The sequence below is a fragment of the Euphorbia lathyris genome, chromosome 6 (assembly GCF_963576675.1).
Source record: "Euphorbia lathyris chromosome 6, ddEupLath1.1, whole genome shotgun sequence".
In the NCBI taxonomy this organism is placed as follows: Eukaryota; Viridiplantae; Streptophyta; class Magnoliopsida; order Malpighiales; family Euphorbiaceae; genus Euphorbia; species Euphorbia lathyris.
Genome location: NC_088915.1, coordinates 12101854 through 12128775, shown reverse-complemented (window position 1 = coordinate 12128775; position 26922 = coordinate 12101854).

The following is a 26922-nucleotide window of genomic DNA, read 5'->3' as shown; positions in this document are numbered from 1 at the left end:
GTTTAGTGATATTCAGTTAAGTAATGTTTCAGTTTAGTGATGTTTCAATTCAGTAATGTTCCAGTTTAGTAATATTTCAGTTCAGTAATATTTCAGTTTAGTAATGTTTAAGTTCAGTAATATTTCAGTTCGGTGATATTTCGGGTCAGGGATATTTCAGTTCAGTAGTGTTACAATTTAGTGATGTTTCGGTTTAATGATGTTTAGTTTAATGATGTTTTAGTTCAGTAATATTTCAGTTCATTGATATTTTAGTTTAGTAATATTTCAGTTCAGTAATGTTTCAGTTTAGTAATGTTTCAATTCGGTAATGTTTCAATTCATTGATATTTTAGTTTAGTAATGTTTTATATGAGTAGGGTTTCAGTTTAGAGAAGTTTCAGTTAAGTGACGTTTCAGTTCAGTGATGTTTCGATTCAGTGATATTTCAGTTCAGTCATGTTTCGGTTCTGTGATAGTTCAGTTCAGTGATATTTCGGTTCAATGATGTTTTGATTTAGTGATATTCAGTTTAGTAATATTTCAGTTCAGTGATGTTTCAGTTCAGTAATGTTCGAGTTTAGTAATATTTCAGTTCAGTGATGTTTCAGTTCAGTAATGTTTCAGTTGAGTGATGTTTCAGTATATTAATGTTTGAGTTTAGTAATGTTTCAGTCTAGTAATCTTTGAGTTCAGTAATGTTTCAGTTTAGTGATGTTTCAGTTCAATGATGTTTCAGTTCGGTGATGTTTCCGTTCAGTGATGTTTGAGTTCAGTAATATTTCAGTTCAGTAATGTTTCAGTTTAATAATGTTTTAGTTTAATAATGTTTTAATTAGGTAATATTTCAGTTCAGTGAGGTTTCAGTTTAGTATTGTTTCAATTGAGTAAGGTTTCAGTTTAGTAATATTTCAGTTCAATGATGTTTCAGTTAAGTGATGTTTCAGTTCAGTGATGTTTCAGTTCAGTGATATTTTAGTCCAGTGATATTTCGATTTACTGATGTTTCAATTCAGTGATATTTACGTAACGTAATGTCACGTAACGTTACGTTACGTTATGTTACGTTACGTTACGTTACGTTACGTTACGTTACGTTACGTTACGTTACGTTACGTTACGTTATATTATTCTAAGTTATGTTACATTACGTTACGTTATTCTAAGTTAAGTTATATTATGTTACGTTACGGCACGTTCAGTTACGTAAGATTAAGTTACGCTCGATATATTTCAGTTCAGTAATATTTCAGTTTTTTTTTAGTAGAAAAGGAACAGAAAAACAAACAACAACAAACTACCCAGGAATTAGCCTAGGGAAGCTAACCCCAATCCTATCTTCTAAAAGAAGAGGAGAGATGAAACTAGGGGAAACAGAAAGGGTAGTAACGCCTAACGTCCCTTCATGGTCTGCCGCCGCCAAGCGATCAGCAACACGATTCTGCTCTCTAAAAATGTGACTGAACTCTACGAACTCAAAGGCGGAGCACAACCTTTTAATAGCTTTGATGAGGTTGCGACTGTTAAGACCCATAGAATGATTCTCAGAAATCATTTTGATTGCTTCCAAATTATCAGACTCCACAGAGAGCCTCTTAACACCCAGCCTTTTAGCAAGATTGATTCCAGTAAAAATAGCCCAGAGCTCCGCAGAAAAGGAAGAGCCCAACCCTAAATTCTGGGAAAACCCAGAAAGCCAGGCGCCCCCTGCATCTCTAAGCACACCTCCAGCCGCAATCCTACCATTACTGAGACAGGAACCATCGCTATTTAGCTTCACAACCCCCTCTCTTGGCCTGCTCCAACCGACGAGATGGACATCACAACACTGAGAGGATCTGGCCAGGGACTCTCCTTTGAAACTATCAATAATAGAGAAAAGTTTCTTCGAGAAGAAATCAGCTAAGTTTGTCCTAAAAACAGTTTTATCTCCAAAAATCTCCTCGTTTCTCCATTTCCAAACTTGGTGACAGATAATAGCAAAGAAAATGTCACCATGCTCCATGTATGGAAACAACTTGCCACTAATACCGTTAGAGAACCAGTCGGCCTCAGAATGGGCCATGAAGGAAGAGAAGATATGGTGTGGGAGAATTTTCCTCCAAACCTCTTTACTATTAGAGCAATCTCTAAGAGCATGGCACAAAGTCTCAACATGGCCTATGCATCTACTGCAAGCTCCAGAATCAGCCAAGTGTCTTCTGTGCCTATCTGAATTAGTAAGAAGCCTGTCCTTAACGCCCAGCCACAGGAAGCTCCTAATACGGTAAGGAACTTTAAGGGTCCAAATCGACTTCCACACATCCGAGGGAGGATCAGATCTATTGAGAGAGAAAGCTTCAAAGGCCGATTTGCAAGAATAAACTCCATTGTTAGTCAGCGCCCAGCAGTGCCTATCCAAATCTTCCTCTTGATTACTCACCTTCACTCCCCGCATTCTAAGGAGAGTCTCAAGGCTAAAGAAATTATCAAACTTTGACCAGATCCAATCCCCTTCCGAGTCAACCACATCGGCAATCCTCCAGTTGCGGATATCACTAGGCGGGGGGGGGGGGGGGGGGAAGAACACACCTCAATTAACGATTTATCCCCAATCCAGTTATCAAACCAGAAACTAATGGACTTACCATTCCCCACCTCCAGGCCAACTCCCGAGCAGAACTCATCAAACACAGCGCTAAGTCCTTTCTAGAGGAAGGAACAATTAGCAACTCTCTCTTTCGGGCCCCCGAAGATTTTGTATTTCCGATACTTACCACAAAGGAGGCGGACCCAAAGAGAGGAGGGGTTTTTCCACATACGCCAAAGGAGTTTCATTACTAAAACTTTATTATTGTCCTTTGCTTTCCTAATACCCAGACCCCTCGAATCTTTAGGCTGGAAAACCTCACTCCAAGGAACAAGATGGATCTTCCTGCCCTCCGCAGCTTCCCCCCACAGGAACCTACGGTTAATCTTGTCAAGATCATTAAGCACATGATCCGAAAGCTTACAAGCCTGCATGATGTGATTGGGAACAGCACAATTAACAGATTGAATTAACGTGAGGCGGCCAGCGAGAGACAGAGTCTTGGCTTTCTAAGTGGCACACTTCGAATTAGTTTTATCCAAAGTTTCTTTGAAGGAGCCTTTAGACACACGCTCACTGTGGAGGGGAACGCCCAGATACTTCCCAAGAGAATCAGTAAGAGGAATACCTGAGAGATCACTTAATCTCTTACAGACTCTCTTATTCATATTCTTAGAGCACATCATCCTAGATTTCTGGATATTAAGCTTCTGCCCAGAGGCCGAACAAAAACAATCCAGAATATCCATAATGACTCTCAACTGCTCCTCATTGCCCTCAAGAAAGATAAGGACATCGTCTGCAAAGAATAAGTGAGTCACCTAGGGACAGAAGCTGTTGATCGCCATAGGGTGGAAACTCCCATTATCAATCGCATCCTGAATCAGGTGAGAAAGCCTCTCCATAGCAATAACAAAAAGGAAAGGGCTCATAGGATCCCCCTGACGGATTCCTCTGCCCAGGGAAAATTCCTCCGACATATCCCCATTGACCATAACTTGAAACACAGGAGAAGAAATACATACCTTAATTAAACTTCTCCAGTTATCCGGGATTCTAGCTCTCTCAAGGCTCTCCATCAAGAAATCCCAATTAATTCGATCATAGGCCTTCTCTAAATCCAGCTTCAGAGCCACAATGCCTTTCTTCCCCTTCCTAATCTTCATCGTGTGGACCATCTCTTGGGCGATCACCACATTATCCATCATTTGTCTACCAGGCATAAAGCTACCCTGATTCTGACAAATGATCGCAGGAAGAATGCCACGGATTCTATTAGCCACAATCTTTGTAACAGTTTTGTAAAGAACATTACAAAGACTGATAGGTCTCATATGCAAAAAGGAAGAAGGCTTATCAATCTTAGGAATCAGAACCAGGAGGGTTCTATTAACCAGCTCAATATCCTTCGAACCATTGAACACCCCTAAGATAAAATTATAGATGCCTTCCATCACGACATCCCATTGCTTATGGTAAAAGCCCGCCGGAAGACCCTCAATCCTAGGAGCTTTAGAAGCCCCAATGATGAAGATAGCTTGGTCAATCTCTTTTCGGGAAATAGGTTGAAAGGCCTCCTGACTACGTCTAAACAAAATAGGACAATGATCCGAATGACAGAACGGGAGGTTCAACACAGAGCACTCGGGGAAGGAAGTCAAAGTTAAAACATTAGCGTAGACTTTGTCCAATCGAACAAAAGTATTATTGCGCTTCCAAGTGAATTTATGACCAGAAGCCCCCAGATCGGAAAGCCCACATAAATCCATACTATTCTTGTGATGCAGACAACGATTAACATAATGATTGGATCCCCCTCTCTGATCACTCATAAAGGCGATGTCATTAAAGTCACCCGCCATAAACCAGGGCTCCGAAATGCTTACACTCATAGAATAGAGAATCTCCCAGAGCCATTTTCGATTAGACAAGATAGGGTCAGCATACACAAAGGTAATCAAAAAGGAAGTATTGCCAGAAATACTCACTTTACAATGAATGAACTGCTTATCCATGCTAAGAACATCAAAATGAATCCGATCTGGCCTCCAAAAAAGCCAAATCCCCCCAGCCCGGTCAGTTTCCTCTGATCTAACACAGTGCCAGTTCTTAAACTTCTTAACCACCTCATCTGCTTTCTCACCACTAATCTTAGTTTCCAAAAGAGCAAAACAAGATGGATTAAACTGCTTAATAAGATCATTAATATGGATACGGGTAGCCTTGCTAGCCGCACCCCTAACATTCCAACATAACAAATCCATAGAAAGGAGGACAGCTGACCACACCCCTACCCTAAGCCAGGTATTTACTAGGGGCTCTTGAGAGCCTTACCGAGGTACCCCCAGGCCCCCTCTTATCTGGAAAAGCCAAAGTGTTAAGGCCACTTTTTTGTTTTCCTTTAAGCTTTTTCATATTAGTTTTGTTAACTCCCATAGATTTCCCAATCCCAGGATCAATACTAGGAACAGGAATACTAACCTCATTTGATTTCTTCATCCTTCTAGCTGCAAGGGTCAGGGTCCCCCCCTGAGCTTCATCTTTAGAGACAAATAGTGGGTTCACAGATTCAACCACCTTCTCGACTGGATCTACAGACTCCAATCCTGGCATACTCTGATCCAAATGATTCTCATCTTGGTCCGACTCTTGAACCTCCTCAATTATCAGGGCCCCAAATCTGGAACCAGGCAAGACTACTGAAGAACCCCCAACCTCCTCCCTAGCTTTGAGGACTCGTAGTTTAAAAGTTTGTAAACAGTGTTCTAAGATTTGTTAAATTTACAGTTAAATGATCTTTAAGCCAAATTTCAGATCAAAAAATAATTCCGGTTTAGTTAATTTGTAAAGTCAAACCTTATATATAGTAAAACCTTTATAAATTAATACTCGATAAATTAATAAACTCTTTAAAATAATAATTTCTTCTGGTCCCGACTTGGACCAGTTTAAAAAATGATCAATTTTAATAAATTAATAAGATAATAATTTTCTGGAACAACTCTTTATAAATACATTGTATTATTACCTCTATAAATTAATAATTTCTCAAATACATATGTGAAATATATATAGATATACATATTTGGGATAATTTAGCAAAATATGAATCTATATTATTTTATTTTTTCTTGAAATTTAAATCTAGTTGAATTTCATCTCTAACTATTCTCAATGCATTCAAAAGTTCCGGTGTATCCTTGTCAAATTGTAACAAAAAATTGTAAAGAGTGGATGATGTTATAATTGTTTCATTTTTTGTGACTGGTTTCAAAGGTACCGAATCATCATCAGCTTCATCCTCAATTGAATTTTGCATAACGCTCGACACAATTTCATCTAAACTATGGACTTGTGAGTATTCATTGTTTTCACCTGGATAATCCAATATTTGATTGCGGTAACCAAGCTGACCTATCATTCCCTCAAGTTCATGAATGTCTTCTTCAGTGATTGCTTCCTCTAAATTTGTTATGATAGATTCATCCTATGTACGGATTTTGCAATGTTTGAAACAATTAGTAATTAGTAATTTATTTTTAAAAAAATTTAAAATCACTCTATAAATTAATAATTATTAATTTATCGATTAATTAATATCTCTATAAATTAATAAAATTCCATGGTCCCAACATTATTAATTTATAGAGGTTTTACTGTATAAGGTAATTCGCAAAGTCTGCTCCAAATCATTCTCTTTTAGAGTAAATAGAACGATAATAATTTTTAACGCAATGTCTGACTTTACAAACTGTACAAAGCGCATACTCCTATTTGCAAACTTTTAAACCACGAGCTCAGGGACGGATCTAGAGGAGTTAGCTTAGGGTTGAGCACTCATAGGTCGTTGAAAAGCGTCAAAAATCGAGGGAAACCGAGAACAATACTTTAATTTTTTTATGTAAAAATATTTAAAAATATATCAATTTAGCATCCATAAATTGCACGAAATCTGCACCATTTCGCCAAATCACAATGAATTTCTCTTTTTCCTCTCTTCATCTCTTGATTCTGCAACTTTCTAATCCTAGAAAACGAAGCCATGGTTCTTCATCTTCATGTTCCTGCTCGTTACTTGGTTTCTATTTTCTTGTTACCATCAAAAAAATGGTTATTCTACGTTATTTCCATCATTTTTTCCAGTTTATCACATTGTTATTGTCGCTTTTAAGGGTGAAAGGCACGAAAAATGTAAGTATTTGCTGTTTTTTCTGCTTTTTCATGAATTCACTTCGCGTAGTCGATGATTTCGCGAAGATCTGCGAGTAGAAAGTTCAGTTTTCCCTGGCAGACTTCACGATCGTCACGTTTCAGACCTCGCATACCTCGCGAAAACATCCATTAGCGAAGTAAAATCACCTCTTTCCATGCGCATTACATTCACATGCTTCGCTAATCCTCATTTCGCGAAGCCAATATCGTATTTTTTTCTGCCTAACACGATTAATTTTTTCTGAAGGTGGTTGATTACATAACATCCCTTTCTAGAAGGCCGCGTCCTCGGATGCAGGGGAGATAACTTTTCTTCCTGTACAGGGAGAAATTTGCCTGAAGATTGGTACATTCACTCCTAAAATTGTTGGTTAAGAGAGATTGTGCCAATCTTAGTGTGCACTATGGGACACGTCCATCCCAAAAGGTTTGGACTTCCATTTCTCATCCCAAAAGGTCTGGACTTCCTATAGAGAGAGAAATTACTCATCCGCTTCAAAATTGGTACCGGATTAGTTAGGTTCACTTTGAAGTGATTTGTTAGGAGTTTATTGTGGCAATCTTGTTGTACATTTTGATAATGTTATGATTTTAATGTTAGAATCCGTTGTTGTTTGACATTTTTTTTGTTATATACCACTTCGCGAATTAGCTTCAAAACACATCCAGGCTTCGTCTATGCTAATGAAATTCATCAAGTAAATCAAACATTAGCTTCGCAGGCTTCGCACATGCTAATGAAATTCATCGAGTAAACCAAATATAAGCTTCACAGGCTTCGCATATGCTAATTAAATTCATCAAGTAAACTCAAACATTAGCTTCGTAGGCTTCGCATAATATGGAATCTGCGAAGTCAGACGGGAGGGGGCGAGACGCGCGTAAATATTGAGGGTATTATGGAAAAGTCACACAAAATCAGTCTAGATATGTAGTAGGTTGAGTAAATGGGTTAAATATGTAAATGGACCTCACATTTGACCCATTTTTATAATTAACCCTTTAATTATAGATCGCGTACGCTGTTTAACACAGAATGTCTGACTGCACAAATCATGTATCTTGTTTACAAACTTTTAAACCACGAGACTATCTTTGCAAATCAGCCAAACCACGAGGTTTACTTTTATACTTTTTCCTTAATTTAATTTTGGGATAAGGTATCAAAATTGGTTTTTGGAAAGTATCAATTTAGGTTCCACGTATAAAATAACACCAATATAGGCTTAACGTTTAAAAAACAGGTACCAACTTAGGCCTCGAGATAGCGGAACGTGACATGTCATTCATATTACTCCATTAAGTTTTGATTTCCCTCTCCACGGGTTAAATGCATCATTGGTCACCGAAATTACATAGTTCTCTCAAAATGGTCACTCAACTTCAATTTCTCTCAATAAAATCATTTAACTTTGAGTTTTGTCTCATTTAGGTCACTTTGTCAATTTTAGTGGTCAAAGCGTATCGAAATAATGACATATGTGACACCTCAACATGAGTCAACTCAAATCTTTGACCGACACGAAATGTGACAGTTATATGCCGGGTATTTTTATGAAAAAAACTAAATTTTAATTTTTTATATAAAAATAATCGACACGTGATAGCCAGGTAGTGCTTATTTGGATGTCATGTGTTATTTCGGTTAGAAACATGAGTTATCTCATATAAAAGTATCACTTATGTCATCATTTTGATGCTTTTTAATCACTGAATTCGTCATAGTGACCTACTTGAGACAAAACTCAAAGTTGAGTGATTTTATTGAGACAAATTTAAGTTGGGTGACCATTTTGAGATAACCATATAAGTTCAGTCACCAATGGTGCATTTAACCCCCTCTCCACGTACAATTGATAAAACTTAACGGAGTAATATAAATGACGTGTCACGTGCCGTTATGGAGGTCTAAATTGGTACCTTTTTTAAACTTTAAGTCTATATATGTATTATTTTGTACGTAGAGCCTAAATTGATACTTTTTTAAAAACTATAAACCTATTTTGATACCTTATCCTTTAATTTAAGATCTTTGCATACGGTCTAGTTAAAAGTATTTTTAAGATTTGTGCTCAGCCCTAATTTGAAGTAGAAAGATAAGTAATTAAGAAGCAAAGATGTACAAATCAATAGAGTTTGAAGACATGAAAGAGTAGACAGGGAAAATAAGGAAATATTGCATATTTTACAAGAGTTGAGTTGATATATGAATTATTAAATCCTAGAAGGAATAAGAGGAGTGGCGTTTTGGAGGAAAGTACTTGCAGCCGCTACTCCACTTCCAAGCTTAACTGGGTAACCCACATCCCTTAGTATCATCTCCACTCCAGCTAGACAACCCAATAGTTGCAACTGAATAAATTAAATAAATAAATCAATGTCACATTTTAATAAATAAGTTAATGTTTGTTAGTTTGATTATATAATAAAAGATTAAGGGCTAAAAATGAATTTCAGGTTACCGGGGGAGATCGAGTTCCTAATGTGAAAAAAAGTGGAACATTAAAGCATTTAGGGATGCAAACAGGACGGGTAGGGTGGGAATGCATTTCCCATCCCTGTTCCCCATTCCCCGTACCCATCCCGCAAGTTAGACTGGGATAGATTTGTCCCTACCCCATCCCGTGGGGAATCTCCGTTCCCACGGGGATCCCCATTTTCAATTTACAGATGTTCCAAAAACTTTAGCCCCATTCTCTGAGGAGAATCAAACCAAATTTTCAAAACCATAAAAAAACTAAAAATTGCAAACAACCAATCACTTTTTTAAAATATACTTAAATCATAAAAAAAAAGCAATTATAACGGGAATAATTGAGAATCCGCTAAGGATCCCCATCCCCACCACGAGGAACAAAATTATCCCCATCCCCACCATGCGGAACAAAATTATCCTCATCCCCGTCCTATGTATCGGAGATTCTCTGTCCCCTTCAGGGTGGGTCACCAACAGAAACGGGAAATCCCCACTCCATTTACATCCTTAAAGCCAACGTTGTTGATACAATACAATATGAGACCTTAATAACGGAAAATGAAGCATAAAATTGCGCTATATCTAAAAGACTTAATGTATACACAACACTTTCAAATTGGTCATAAAAGTCGATTGCTCCTCAAACAACTGACTAACTCTTTAAATTTGCTTAAAGTGATCTATTGAACTCTTAATGTTTAAGGAATATCGTGTTTTAAATTGTCCAAACCTCTCCTTGGTAAGATTTAGAAGGTTAATAATGTCACTTTAAGTAATTTCAAGATGCTAATCAATCGTTTTCAAAATTAGAGAGTCATTAGACTTTTTTGGACAAGTTTTAAATGACTACCGATGTATTAGGTTATGTGAAAAGTTATTGCATTGTTTTTCACTTTAAGGGAGTGTTTGGTTACTCCCTTCTCTCTTCATATTTGCCTTTTCACGATCAAAATGAGAGTTTTAAGTGTTTGGTTAGATTTTTTTTTTTTTTTTTTGCTAATTCCTACTTTTAAAAAAGAAGCTGTTTCCATAGGATCATTATGTACTTAATATACTTAGATTCTTATACTTACTTAAAATGATTTAATGATCTTTTGAACTTACTTAAAAATGATATATGTTTTAGTTTTCTCAAATCTTTCTTTATTTTTGACACATGGATTTATTGAGCAAATGAGGGATAAATTGCACCAATAGTCGCTGAACTTTCAAATCAGTTTCAAAAAGGTCGTTGAATTTCAATAATTAAACTTTTATTTTGTTTTGATAAAAACAATAAGTAGAATAGTGACATGGCAAATACGTTGGAAAGAACTCGGCTACCTATAACATAACAGTCCCGAAACAACCATGTGTATGTCACGTGACAATTTCAAAGAGTTAATTTAAGTACATAATAAATATAATTTTTATTCTTTTTTTTATCTGACTATCATGTCATACATAAAAATCAATCATTTCCAACGTGCTTGTCATATCATTGTTCCAAAAAAATTTAAAAATATATTTTATTTTGTACGGGGTGGAAAAAAATATTGAAATATTTTCGCCAAATTTAAAATATTAATCTCCAATTCTATTATTAAGTCACAAAAAAAATATGAAATCTTTTTAGAAACAAGGGATATACAATTGGTGCAGAATAAGGAACAAAATATATGTTTATAATGATGTCTGAAATTGACATATTTTGCCAATGTTAGGGGGTAAAATTGCTTTTGACGGCAAACATTAGAAATAAAATTGCATCATGATAAAATTACTCTAAACTGTAAATGTTAGATGTATTTTTGCACGGCATCCTTTTTTAGATAAACTCATTTGGATTGGCTTGTGATTTTATTTTGGGTAAATAATTTATTACTTATCGCCTTTTTACCTAACACACTGTTTAGTCCATCTATTTTGAAAAACATATTTAAGGTCCTTATCTTTTATTAATATTAACCATTTAGTCCTTCTGTCTAGTTTTTTTAGATTTTTAATCGAACATGTCTTAGCTTTCAGGATAACCATAGTAGATACAAAATGGTCATATTACTCTGTTATTTTCTATTTGTCTGTTTATGTCAAATATAACAGTACAAAATCTATAAAAAAAAAAACAGACAGAAAAACTAAATGGTTAATATTAACAAAAGTTAGGGATCTTATAATGTGTTTTCAAAATAGGAAGACTAAGAAAGGTGAGGAATAATAAATTATTTACTGTTAAGCTTGAATACATCCCGTCTAAAATAACAGTGCCGGACTATGTCTGGGCGAAGTAAGTTTCGCAAAAGCGTGTTGAATCCTATTAAAACACAGTTTAATCCGACTCATAAACTAATTATAGTTGCCTAGACCTGTTTAAGGATTCTTTCTACCCAATTTTACTAATTAATTATTTGCGTAAAACTTATAAGTATTGACACTGCAATTATACAACATAATATAATATAATACTAAATTAATCCTCTAAGCTTAATAGGTTAAATTAAAAGTAATATAAATAAAGATTTTCAAATCCTAATAGAAGTCGGACATGAGAAACCTAACTCTAGTGTTAATTTTATTTAAAAACAGAAATTTACACAGCAATAGAATATCAAAGTCTAGAGGAATATTTAGTAACAGCAATAGAAATCCAAGTTGTTACTAAATATAGAAATCTAGTATTACCCAAGTTCAAGTTCCTTCCGATATGTTGTTCGAGATTTTATCTCGTTTCTCATTCAACACTCTAGCAACTTGTAAACTCCTTTCTAAGGACTGCAACCGTCTTACTTAGGATTCTTCCTTCTTAAATCTCCATTCTCAAAGAACCAACACTTTATCAGGTTTTTTCTTACAAACCCTGAGATTTAATCAAACTTCTGCTTTTTTTTTTCTCTGATGGAAATCCAAATCATAACATCTCTCTCGATTTTCTACCCTCTCAGTCCGTACAAGGGATTTTGGTTTGTATTGAGGATAAGAGGATTCCTAGATATTATGTGTGCAAACCTCTCACTAAAGAATGTCAACGCATTCCAAACCCGAAGACTAAATATTTCACTGAGTCGATAGCCATTAAGGTTTTAAAATCAAAGCCTTAACACTACAAGATAGTGAGGTTATCCCAACCAAAGCATCCTTACTTCGGAAAATATAACTGTCTTAGATGTGAGATTTTTGATTCAATGGTTGGTAAATGGAGGCAGATTGAGCAAGTAAAATTGCCATGTGACGAACACTTTTTTACTTGGATTCCAGCTATTTCTGTGTGTGGCAGATTTCACTGGCTGACATCTGCAAAAAAGGTTTTGGCATTTGACGTTGATGATGAAAAGTACGATGTGTTTTCACTTCCTTCGGTAACGATTATAAACATGTTCAGCTGACAGAATATGAGGGGAAGCTTGGTGTTATAGGCAAAGAAGGTAATTTTATGGAGGTGTGGGTAATGGAGATTTATAAAAAAAAAGAATGGGCGAAAATGATGAGAGTTGGTGCCGAAGAAGCGCAGAAGGAGACTTGTTATCCAGTTGGTTTTTGTAATGCTAATGTTGCTTTTTTGGTTCCGGAATATTATAGATTCTTGTTGTTCAAGTTTAAGAATGGAAACGGTGTTCAAAAAGTGAGATTGAATATCCTCTCCATGCAAGAAGGAGTTTTTCGTTTTCGATCCGATTTCGAGCTTTGTGGTTTGAAGAATGAGTTTTCCAATAAGAGGTCAATGAGGAAAGTGAGAAGAGTTCGGCAGTACCCTTATTATACTGTTAGTTCTACATTAGTTATCCTGCTTGTGTTGTTTTTCTTTACTTTGATGTGTTTTGTTCTAGACTTCTAGATTTTATTTTCCTTTGTGCTTTTGTTCTCTTAAATTTTACTGTAATTTCCGAAAAAGGAAAACATTTTTGAACATGTTTGCAGATTTTAAAGGTTCCTAAATCTTAATATTAGATGTTTGTTTGTCATTTTTAAATCTAATTTTGATATACTGCATCTTTTAATTTGTATTTCAGCACTCTAATTTAAATCTTAATAAGGCCCTCTTGAACTTCTACTATCATGTATAAGGATTCTCACGAATTATTTGTCTCTGAATTTTTATTGCTTTATCTATGATGCTATTGATCAATTATTTTTAGCATATCCAGTCCCTAAATTTTCACTATTTTATGCATAAGGTCTTAATAGGTCACAGTTTGATAATGTCTTTAAGATATGGAATGAGTGGCCTAGGTCCTCATCGTAGCTCCTATACATGGTCTCTTCTTAAATTGAAACTTATATGAAAAAAAAAGGATTTACGTCTGAACCAAAGATAGATGAGATGATTAAGACATGGTTATCCAATAAGCAAATAGCTGGCTCTCACATGATAGAATCAATTGGATTGCAACCAATTAGGCAAGTAAACAAAACTGACTCTAAGAGAATTAATCACCAGAAAAGTTTGAACTTCCATTAATTGCAGGAAAACAAAATAACAAGTGATGAAAGATACCTTGAAGCAACTGCAACTTGAAGTTCCATTCGAAACCAAATTAGCTCTGACTATAATCCTTTGAAGAGGCATAATAAGAGGCTGGAAATTGAATGTTTCCACCTGTGCTAACCTGAAATTCAAACAGAGTTTCGGTAGAACCACAAACAGAAAATCATATATATTCAACACATGCAATGCCAATAAATTCCATTCCACAAAGAAACTCCCTCAATTTTATAAATTATATTGAAATATAAATATTAACAACGATTGGTGATTGAAATCAAAGAATTATATCTATTCTAAACTTAACAATAGAATAGATGTTAATTCTTTGTCCAATATATGCACAAATAATTACAGATATGCGCCAAATCTCATCAAATCAAAGTTTAGGATAATTCAAAATTCTCCCAAGTAAAGGAACCAAAAAAACTGTTTTGATATTAATCCACAAATAAGAAGTCTCTGATAATTTGAATTAAGGATATGGACATTATGTTCTTCTCATAATCATTATATAGATAAACTTTTAAATAGTTTCTGAAACCATATATTGTGAAGGTCCTAGTTAGAAATTCCACTTCCTTAAGTGAATAAACCATGAGAAACAAACAGGTGATCTAAATGACTGAACAAAGTCCTAATTGATAGGGAGTAGAAAAGAGGGAAAGTAGAAATTGAGCATTCCTTCTCATGCTATGAAACATAAATGAGATTTGGTTGAATTATACTAAAGCAAATTAATGTTGCATCTACAAAGCTAAGTTCAATAACCAGAAAAAGCAGTAATCACTTCACTTGCCAGCAACAAAGCATATATCAGGTTGCAGATACTGAATTCCTAACTTGCCTCCTCACTGAATGCTTGGTTTAATAACATCAATTCAATCACAATCATTCTAATTTCATTTTGTTTCAATTTGATCACCATCGCTTCTGTAATTTTAAGTTTCACTTAGAGAACATGCTATGTTTGTCGAAATCTTTATGAAGATTTGGGAATATGGTTTCAATTCAGTTTAGATAAACTAAGCCTTAGCTGCAAAATCAAGTTACTGATTGTAGTTTACAAACTTTACAGTTACAAGTCACAATAACATATGGTGACATATCAACGAGCAAAACATTGATCAATAGCATATAATCAAATGAAGAAACAAGTATGTAGCAGCTAGTTTATTTTATTCACAAAATCAGAAAGAAAAACCAAAAAGGTCACATTACATATACATCTGTGACAATTTCCTGCAAAAAAAGCATCTGATTAATACTTAAGACCACCAAAAAAAAAAAAAAAAAAATTACCTATATCTTCACATTACATAATCATTGAATTCATCTGAAGAAAACCTCACAAAGTCCTTCAAATTGCAGTCCGTTCTATCTTCACTACTAATTTAGAACTCCAAACATGGCTAAAATCAACATTACCCGCATTTGTGTTGCGGCTTCGCCTCTTCATGACTATTCATTTCCTGGTTATGGTGCAGAAATTCAATATGACGTATATTCACTCTTGGAAATTGAAATTGATTTAGGAGTAGTAGTTATGATCCACAATTCAAACTGAATCAAAAAGAACAAACAAATAAAAGAAGAAGATAACTTACACGACTGCTATCCAGATCTAGCAACGAGCCATTGGCGGAATTGTAAGAAAAATCAAGGAAAATGCAGTGATGTAACCGGCATAGATAGATTGAGCTCTAATCAGGCTTACGCATCTCCCTGTCTTCACATCCCAAATAATTCTCTATCCAAAGCAATAATGAGCTGAGAGCTGGAGCAATAATCCAAAAATCTCAAACCACAGCTGGGAAAACACGGTGAAGATGAAGATAGATTTGGTAAAGCAAAAAGTACACGAGATCATTCCCGCCCTTTACATTTGGCTATATATATATATAGGGTAAATTACACCCATGCCCACTGAACTTTACATATTTTACATTATGCTCACTGAACTTTAATTCTTAAGGCTATGGATGGAGCCACTCAAGAATTAAAGTTGTTCAAAACCATATTTATTAGGTCTAATACACAAATAACCCCTTGAACTTGTCCAAATATTGCAATTGCCCCCCTCAACTTTCAATTGTAATAACTTACCCCTTAAACTTGTTCAATTGTAAAACGTAACCCCAAATTGAAATTTTTTTTTACCCCGTACTTGAAGCAACAGTAAAAGCGTTTTCCCGGATTCATATCACGCCAAAAATCTGATTATCACACTCCACGAGCGTTGCAGTTTTTGCATTTCACATGTTTTTTCAATTGTAGTCCATGTCAGCAATTTGGGGCTATATTTTACAATTGGACAAGTTTAAGGGGTAAATTGTTACAATTAGACAAGTTCGAGGGATAAGTTGTTACAATTGAAAGTTGGAGGGGGCAGTTGCAACATTTGGACAAGTTCAGGGGTTATTTGTATATTAAGCCTATTTATTATGAAGTTACATTTTTATTTTTCAAAATAACATTTTTTGGAGCTTTCTCTCTGTAAAAATTCACTCTCTCTCCTAACCAAACAACACTTAAATGATCTCAAAACGAAAATTTTGAAGAATTAAAGTTCCTTAAAATATCATTAACTCTTCAAAAATTTTATTGAGACCGTCAACGATCATTTTGAGGAGTTGAGTGACTACTGGTGTTAAAAAGTGTAAAATTCAGTGGTCATACCGTTAAGAATTGAAATCTATCAGCCACAATGTTAAAAATTGGTAAAGTTCAATGGCCATGGGTGTAATTTACCTTATATATAAATGTATTCTTCTTTCTGTAAATAATTAAATTTGTAATTTATTTTTAATATAAAATAAGGTATATTTAAGGTATAAAATACTTCTAACATTAGTATTAGTAATTTTACCTCTACACTGGTCTGCTATAAAAACAGAAAAAAGCTTTTAATTTTTTAGGAACAAGAGAATGCCAACTTTGTTAATTGGAGGAACATGATAAATTGGAGGAAAATATTATTTGATTTGGTACAATCGTATAAAAAGAACTTTTGGATCATTATAATCTTTTTTTTTTTTGGGTAAAAAAAAAAAGTTTTGTGCTTTTACGTATTGTCGTACTGGCACCTGAAATAAAAAATGTCCAAACGGTGATTGAACTTTTCCCGTTTTACTAAAAACGAGGATATTTTAGTTTGATACTATAAAAATGACTGTTAATGACCTCAAAATGGAAAATTCCAAAAACTAAAGTTGTTTAATACCATATTAACTACGGAATCGGATTTTTTATTTTTCAAAATCATCATTTCAGAGTTTTTTCTCGTTAAAACATTCATTTTCTCTCCCATCACCAATCAACACCTAAATGACATCAAAATTAAAAAGTTAAAGAATTAAAATGGCTTAAAATTTCATCAAATCTTTAGATTTTTCAATTTTGAGTTCATAAATGTTCATTTTAATTTTAATATTCTTCCTTTTAGTAAAACGAAAAAATCTCAATCATTTTCCTTAGCAAAGTGAAAAAGCTCAACTATCATTTGGATAAAAGTTTTTTCAGGTACGAGTCTAACAATACGTGAAAGGACAAGGCTTTTTTTTTTACTTTACCCTATTTTTTATTAAGTATTATTTTCTTTATTAACATAATTTGATACTGAATTTTTTTAATTAAGTATTATATTTTTACTAATATAATTTGAGGCTTATCTATTTTTATTATTTATCTGATTACTCTGTTCGAAACTTGTCACGTTCGTGTCTAAATTTCTAGAATTTATATTTTGATATTAGTATATATTATAATTACGGGGTATGTGATATTAATTTGGTGCTATAGAAAAATTTGGAGTTAATTCGATGGTTTTATGTGTAAATTAAAAGTTTAGGATAATTTTTAAAAGATTATAGAAAGATGGAGGATCAAACATGATATTGATCAAATATTTCTCAAATCTTCTAAATATTTGATATACTCTATCAGCATCACTATCTATATTATTTTCTTTTCTTTTCCTTTTAAGATTCATCAGTTTTCTCTTGATCGTTTCTCCACCGTTTTTTTATTTACGGAGATTCGACCGTCCGAATCACTCAAAATTGGAACCATAGCATCCTTATGCATAGATCTAAGTCCTAACCGAAGAGTTTTTGAGTTTCGGCAGTGTTTGGAGGGAAACGTCTTAGACAGAATTTAGAGACGAATCGATCGAGTGTATTTTCCTCAATTAATAGTCAAGGTAAGTAGCTATCAACTATATTTTGAGTTTTATGCATATAGATATATATATATATATATAATCAAAGAATTTTCAGAAATAGACATTTTAAGGTTATACAGGAATTTTGTAAAATTGGGGTTTTTCACGATTTTGCTTTTTATTGTGAAATTATGGTTCAAATGAAGTTATTGACTATGCTTCTATGTGAATTTCAAATTTTACTTGATTATGTTGATTTAAGGCTTAATTTGATTGATTACGGATTGATATTTTGAATAACTGTGGTTACTTTTACAAAAGGGCTAATTGAAGCCAAATGATTTATGGTTATGAAATAGTTTGGAATTTGATTGTGAAATGAAATTTGAGCACGTTATGATTTTATGATTTTATATCCATCAAGAGTTATCCGGATCGGTGGTTTTATATTTGAAGACCATTTCAGTGAGGGATATGGCCTGTGTACACAGTCTGAAGACCTATTGGGTATGGCAGTGAAGTATCGGGTAAGACCATATGGGATAGGCAATGTTAAGAGACGTCTCGACTATATATGTGGTTATGAATTGATACTTAAGGGGAGAAACTCGAGGATGGATACAATATTTTAAGTTCATTTGGATTATGTTTTCGGTTCTGATTGATTTTGATATAAGGTTTTACGTTTGATTGAATACGAGTTGGTTTGATAAAACATTTATTTGATTACAAGTTGGTTTGATAAAACATTTATTTGATTATGAATTGGGTTGATAAAACGTTTAGTTATTTTGATTCGTTTTGATAAGATGCATTATATATATAATATGAACTTAAGTTTTGAGTATATTTTTATAAGGTTTTGATTAAATCCCTTTATAAATCTATATATATAGCTATGTTAAGTAAATTTGGTTTTTATAGCTGATAGTTTCTTACTGAGATTTTTGTCTCACGTTTTTAAATGTTTTAATGTTTTTAGGTGAGAAAGTACAAGATATAGAGAAGGTTATCGACCGATTAGACGGGGTTTGGAAGTTGGCTGCTTATTGTTAGAATTATGGTTAAAACTTTGGTATTTCAATTGTAATATAATATGATATTGAGATAAATTGCAGACTCCTAAGTGTTGATTATGATCTTTCTATTTCACGTCTGATGCCGATTGAGGTCCTCTAGGGTCGGGTGTGACAAAACTCATAAAACACTATTTCATTAGATCCTCTCTCAATTAAAGTTTTATTTATAGAGTATGGACTTGGACTTGAACTTGAACTCGAGATCTCTACCTTAAATGACTTCATATTGCCCTTAAATCATTCGCTTAAAGGGTCTGTGACTGAATGTCAAGTATGAGTTTAGTTGTGTATCTCAAAAATCATACTTAACAGTCACGAGTGAAGTGCGATGATTGTTACTTGTTAAGCCCAAAATATACTTAAAATATCATTAATATCTACATCAGTTTTGCTATAAAATCATACTGTTTATATCTATTTAGCATACTTTTACGTCCGAATATGTTTCTTCCATGCAAGGTACCTAAATATTTGGTAAAAACCAAATAGGAATGAAAAGAGGTTAAAAATGAAGGAAAAACCCTACAAAAGGAGTAAAAAACGACGAAAATCAAACGCACCGAAACAAGGACAAGGACGAAGTCAGAGACGGAGAAAAACACTATGTGTCGCGACCGAGGATCCTCTATTCTCGATCGCGACACGCATCGGCCAGCTCTCCCCCTTACCATTTCGAAGACTAAAAATCTGTTCCCCCATTCTTGGCCGAGAATTTACATTCTCAGTAAGTTCAGATTTTCAGGAAGCATAAATTGCATATGTTCGTTTTCGACGAAACGCGTCCGTTCGATTGGATAAGAACGCCTCTTCGCAGCAGATACATTCCTTAAACCCGACTCTTCAACATCTATAAATAAAGAGTTGATTTCAGAGTTGATGATGAATATAGAAGAGAAGACTTAGTACAGAATTAATGCAGAAATTCTGAGTCAAGCAATTCAGAATTAGAAGTTCGATTTTGTAAAAAGCAATATGATGTACACACATTGTTTATCAAATAATTACAAACACAGTAGCGTTTAGATTTAGATTAAGATTTGTTCATATTGGTTTATATTTTGGTAGTCGAATGAACCGTCACTATTCTGAAGATTCAGCGAGAAGATTTAGTAGAGGATTCGCCCCAGGAGCCTGACAAACTCTAAATGAGGTTCAAGGAATGGATTGACAAACCGTTCGCTTGAAAGTCGTTGAAAGCTTCCATGCTTCTTTTTCTCTGTAAACTTGTATCAAATTCATAATTCATCTAATAAAGTTTATTCAATTCAATAGATTTTTATGTAGCACTTCTGCAATTGATCCGAAGTGAGTTCTAGTGTTTTCATTAAAACGTAGTTGAATTCAAAATCTTTACAAGGAAACTTTGTTGAACACTTAGGCAAATTGATATCTTGGATAAAGTATTAATTTGGTTAAGGAAGCAATCTAACCAGATTAGGGGATTGTTGCGTTCAAAGCCTTTTAATTGAAGGAGTTTATGTTATTACATTTACATAATTTATACAAAGTTTAAAGTTGTTTTCTTTGCTTAATGCAAACGAATACATTTATTCCATTTTCTAAAGCACTAAACGTTTATGTTTTGTAAATTCATACTCAAAACGGAATTGATTTCTAACATTCTACATATTCTAATCTAATTCTTATTCTATCAATTTCAAAACCAAATCCAATTAAACGATTTTACATATTATAAACCTTAAAAGTAAATCAAACCAATTTAAAATAAGTTTTCGTTAAAAAAACGTTCCTTGTGGGATCGATATCTTTTCATTACTACAAGCGAAACCGTACACTTGTGGAAATCGCTCAACATTACTCCCTATGGAAGAGGAGGTATCATCGGCCATTTAATTTGGATATCACTCTCAACTAGGACCATTCCACAAATCCATCTAAACAAACTCACATTCGTTTCTTATCCAACTATTATTTTCAAGCGCGTGCAACATACCACATTTCAACTCACAATGTTGCAACTTAGTTCATCTCATAACTTTCATATTATCACAACATATCACAAGTATTTCCAACATCTGTCACATCAAATTCAATCACATTCCATACTCTAACAATTCACAAACCAATACATCACATATATATAAGTAATATATGCTTACCATTACACGCGACTTGATTTATTCTACACAGTCGGGTGCTCTTTCACTTGATCATTGCCCTCCCTAACATAAGAAACATTTGTACAATTAGATCCAAACAAACTCAATGAAAATGTACGCTCATTCGTGTTTAGTGAGACTTAAAAGACTCTAACTTCATATTCTTCACTTAATCTAATTATTTCGTCTTAGACCCTTGTATGACCTAGTTGTACACCTTCTACCTTAACTCTTTCCATACTAATCCAAATGCTTTGATTCTTGTTCCTGCATAAACAAGACATGCGGGGGTATAACATATCTAAAATTGACATTTATATCATCTCCACGTAATATATGGTATGCAAAAGGATTCTATTATATATCTTTATAGACTACTTAGCTCTACCAAACATAATAAACTTCAAATAACTAAAATAAACACAATATATAGCTTATACAAGTATAAAATTAAGATAATTAGGAACAACTTTGTATTATTACAATTTCTCTAATTCCAACCCTAAAATCCTTAAAGTGTCATCTCAATATAGTTATCTCACATAAGATTCAATTTCGAACCAGTCATTCTTCAACAAAGATAACTTTATATATAATAAAATGGATAAAGTAAAAAAAAGAATTATGTGCTTTCACGTATTGTCAAATTGGTGTCTAGAAAAAATTTATTACGACAACCGAGCTTTTTTTGTTTTGCTAAAAATGATGATCTTTTAATTTAGCACTATAAAATGACAGTTAACGACCTCAAAATGAAAAATTCCAAGAATTAAAGTTGTTTAGTACTACATTAATAATGGAACCAAATTAAAGTGACAGTTAACGATCTCAAAATGAAAAATTTTAAAAATTAAAATTGTTTAGTACCACATTAACGATAGAACAAAATTTTTTATTTTTCAAAATCTTCATTTTCAAAGTATTCTCTCTCTAAAACATCCATTTTCCGTCTCATCACCAAACAATACCTAAATGACCTCAAAATTAAAAAGTTGAAGAATTAAAGTTGCTTAATTTATCATCAAGTTTTTAAATTTTTCAATTTTGTGATCGTCAATGCTTATTTTAATTTTAAAATCCCTGGTTTTAGTAAAACGAAAAACCTCTGTCATCTTCTTGACAAAACGAAAAAGCTCAATCACCGTTTATTTTTTTTCAGATACCGACATAATTTTTTTTTATTTACTTTACCCCAATACCAACAAAACGAAAAACCTCAGTCATCTTCTAATAAATGATTCAACCCCTAAACTCATTGTTACAACATGGATTCGGTGGTGCAGATTTTTCAAATATCGATTCGTTTCAAACATCGATTCGGTGGTGCATAGTTTTAGGGTTATTTTAAATAAGGGGTGGGGTTCCAATTATCTTATATTTGGCGACAAGCTATTCAATGGTAAATTATTAGAAACACTCGATTCTCCATGTCAAATAAAGGACATCCCATACATATTTTGATACTTGTAACGGTGTAACACGGATCCACATATATTATAAGAGGTTCTACTATTTTAATTATTATGTGGGGTCACACTACACGTGTCCAATTGTGAAATATGAGTCCTCCGAATGATATGGAAGACCGAATGCTTAATAGAAAAATTCAAATCAAGACACTTACTTACATACTAGTCCTTTTTATTAGCACGAGAGTCCTTCTATATGACCTCTCTTACTTGATAATTTAATAAACGTTTGACCTTTTAATGAATTTGCTTCTTTTCTTTCAAGAAAAGAAAACGAATATTAGTGGGAAAAAAATAAAGTTATTTAGATAAATGTAAAAAAGAAAGTTATTTAATAAAGAAATGATAAATATTTTTAAACTAGTGGAATGGTAATTTTATCCCAGACTAATATTTTGACGTATTAATACTCCAAAATATTATAGCTTGTCATAAAAAATAATATAGGAAAAAAAAGGAAAAAATGAATTTTCAAATTAGAACATGAACCGCTGCAAAACTAAAAACCATAGAAAATATTAAAAAAAAAACCATAGAAAATAAAAATATTAATTTCCAAGAAAATGCCGGTTTCAATAGATTTGGCTGTAAAATAAACTTCAATACGTATGAGCTTTACATAATTAATTAATTATTATTTTTGGACTTGTTTGATTCAGCTGTTAACTAATAGCTGTTGCGGTTGCAGTTGCTATTAACTGTTTGCAATTGTAGTAAGTTGTTAGCTGTTTGTTATTAGTTGTTTAATTATTAGTATTTGGTAAATTATATTGAACTGTTGTTGTTCGGATTTAAAATTCTAATATGGACATGTTTTAAATTAATCAATAAAAAAATTATATTTTGTGATTTGTTGTTAATGATGATAAAATGATGTACATGTGAAATGTAGATGACAATATTCATGACTAAGAAGACAGTTTGATGAATTATTTCTCAAATTGACTCAACTTGTCAATGTTAGGGGTATAATTGCACCATTTTAGACGTCAACGATAAAATTGCTCATATAGCTATAAACGTTAGGGGTATTTTTGCACCTTATCCTATTATCAAATAAAAAAAATATGTTACACAAATTAATAAAAATAATTTATACAAAAAACAAAAAATAAAATTATTGAATGCAACAAAACCTTATTCTTCCGGTAATTATGTTGTAGAAATATAAGCAATTTAAAGAATAAACATATTTTAATTTTATGGAAATATGAAGGCTAATTTTATCAGTAACAAATAACTACAAACATCTGTTTATGAAAAGCTCCAAAACGCTATATTTTCTGCGGTTTGGAGTGAAACGCTAAACGCTCCTCCGAAAATATGAAACAAACACCCCTTAATCTATATATGACATGATATAATATTATTGGTTAGTATATGGATGACGTGGTGCACCGAGTCGCATAATATAATTTCTCTATAATAATTTGTTTTTTTGTTCTAGTTTCTGGGTACACGTCCGGCCCGTCTAAGTACACGTTTAGAATTTAATTGCAGTCCAATTCAAATCCTAATAGAAGTGTATAATTTAATTTCTACAGCAACATGTTTAGAATTCCAAATAAATACTAATAGAAGCCTAAGGCCCTGTTCTTTTTGACTTAATTTGAGCATAAGTAAGTTCAGTTCAGTTCAGTTAAGTTCAGTTCAACAGCATTCAGTTCAGTTCAGTTCAGTTCAATTAATTATTTGGTGTAGTTAAGTTAAGTTCAGTAGTATTCAGTTCAGTTAAGTTAAGTTAAGTTAATTTAATTTAATTTAATTTAATTTCAGTCAAAAAGAACTGGGCCTAAGCCTAGCTGTTTAAGGATTCTCTATTCCCAAGTTGCAAAATACTATATATACAACAACTCCGATTCTCACTCTTTTCTATCCAACTCAATGGACTCTACTCCTATCCAGTTTCATGTAACTTCTGATATCTTGTTCGAGATTTTATCTCGTTCTTCATTCAAAACTCTAGCAACTTGTAGACTCCTTTCTAAAGACTGCAATCGTCTCACTTACGAGTCCTTATTCTTAAACCTCCATTCTCAAAGAACCAACAATTTATCCGGTTTTTTCAAACTTATGCTTCTTTTTTCTCTGATGGAAATTCAAATCGTAACATCTCTCTCGATTTTTTACCCTCTCCTTCTGTAGAGATTATAGCTTCATCCTTACAAGGGATTTTGGTTTGTATTGAGAACGAGAGGATTCCTCGATACTATGTCTGCAGGCCTCTCACTAAAGAATGGCAATGTATTTCAAACCCCAAGACTAAATATTTCACTAAGTCCATAGCCATTAAGGTTTTAAAATCAAAGCCTTTACACTACAAGATAGTGAGATTATCGCAACCAACGCAACGTTACTTCGGAAAATACAACTGTCTTCGATGTGAGATTTTTGATTCAATGGTGGGTAAATGGAGGCAGATTGAGCAGGTAAAATTGCCATGTGATGAGCACTTTTTTAGTTGGATTTCAGCTATTTCTGTGTGTGGCAGATTTCACTGGCTGACATCCGCAAAAAAAGGTTTTGGCATTTGACGTTGATGATGAAAAGTACGATGTGTTTTCACTTCCTTTCAGTGACGATTATAAACATGTTCAGTTGACAGAATACGAGGGGAAACTTGGTGCAATAGGCAGAGAAGGTAATTTTATGGAGGTGTGGATAATGGAGATTTATAAGAAAAAGGAATGGGGGGAAAATGATGAGAGTTAGTGTCGAAGAATGCCAGAAGCAGACTTATTATCCAATTAGTTTTTGTAATGCTAATGTTGATTTGGTTCCGAAATATTATAGCTTCTTTTGGTTAAAGTTTAACAATGGAAACAGTGTTCAGAAAGTGAGATTGGACAACCTTTCTAGGTATCAAAAAGTTTTTTCGTTTCAATCAGATTTCGAACTCTGTGATTTAAAGAATGACTAAGCAGAAGCAAGGCGGAGACTGAAGAGATGAGTATATGAATGATGTTCACAGTTATTCTAGTGATGCTAATTAGAATTGGTGGTATGTTTATCATCTTCAATTCTATTTTTGATATTACACCAAAAATTAGTTTACTGAATCTTTTAATTTATATTTTTATTGTTTTATCTATGATACTTTTGACCAATTATTTTTAGCATATCCAGTCCCTAAATTTTCAGTATTTTATGCATAAGGTTTTAATAAAATATGTAAGAGATAATTGGCTACATAAATTTTTAACAATTTTGTTTTGTTTAATAGCAGAATCATTATTAATTTGAAAAGGAAATTATATATACCAACTATTAAAAAAATCAAATTCACTAAGTTAAATTTTATCTTTATATTTTGTAGTCCAGTTTATATCCCTATGTTATAAACTTTATAGCGAAAATTAGGAACATATTCCATTTGAAAAGAGTAAAATTGAGTTAAAATTTCTACCATAAGAGTAAAATTGAGTTATTGCCTGCGATAAGGGTAAACATGAACTTTCTCAATAACTTTAGAGGCAAAATTGATTTATCCCGAAAAAAATTAGAATACTCCCATTGGTCCCTATAGACAGGTAGTAAAACGTTTTGATAATAAAATATTTTAGTATTTACTTGGTGCACCACGTTATTCGTGTGTTAAATGAATAATTCAATATTATGTTACACCTCATTAAAGGTAATATTAACAATGTGTAATTAATTAATTTATATATTTTTAGTTAATTATTTATCTATAAATTTACACCCTAAAATATAAACTCGAAAATCTAATCTATAAACACCAAATCCAAAAAATATATGACATGATATCAATAATGCACGGATAAAGTGGTACGCCGAGTCGCATACTATAATTTCTCCATGATACTTTGTTTGTTTATTCCGATTACGATGAGACTTATTTACAGCTTCAGGTATCCATCCGGTCTGTCTAGGCCCACGTCTAATAGGCCGAGCACACCTAGGCCCGCTAAAGCTTGTATATATCTAGGGCAAACTTGAATTTTATAAAAATAGTACGCGCTGACCCAGCCTAGCCCGTTCTATTAATATTAATTATTAAATTTAAATTTTTTATATTTCTTATTTATTTTTAAGTATAAATTAAATATTATTTATTAAATATAGATGGGTTCATTTAGATTGACTTGTGATTTAATTTTTAAGCTCGAACCTAACCCGTCTAAAATAATAGTTGTTGGACTAGGCCTGAGCTAAGAAATTTTTACAAAAACCCGTTGAGCCCTACTAAACACGACCAGGATCGGTCCTGGCCTTTTATGAGTCTTAGACGAAATAAGAGAAAAGGGACCCTTAATAAAACAAAATGGGACAATGACCAAATTTAACCTCTGACTTTTCAAACAAAGTAAATTTAGCCATATGAAATTGTGCAAATTTAACTATAATAATGTTAAGGAAAATCAATTTTAACCCTA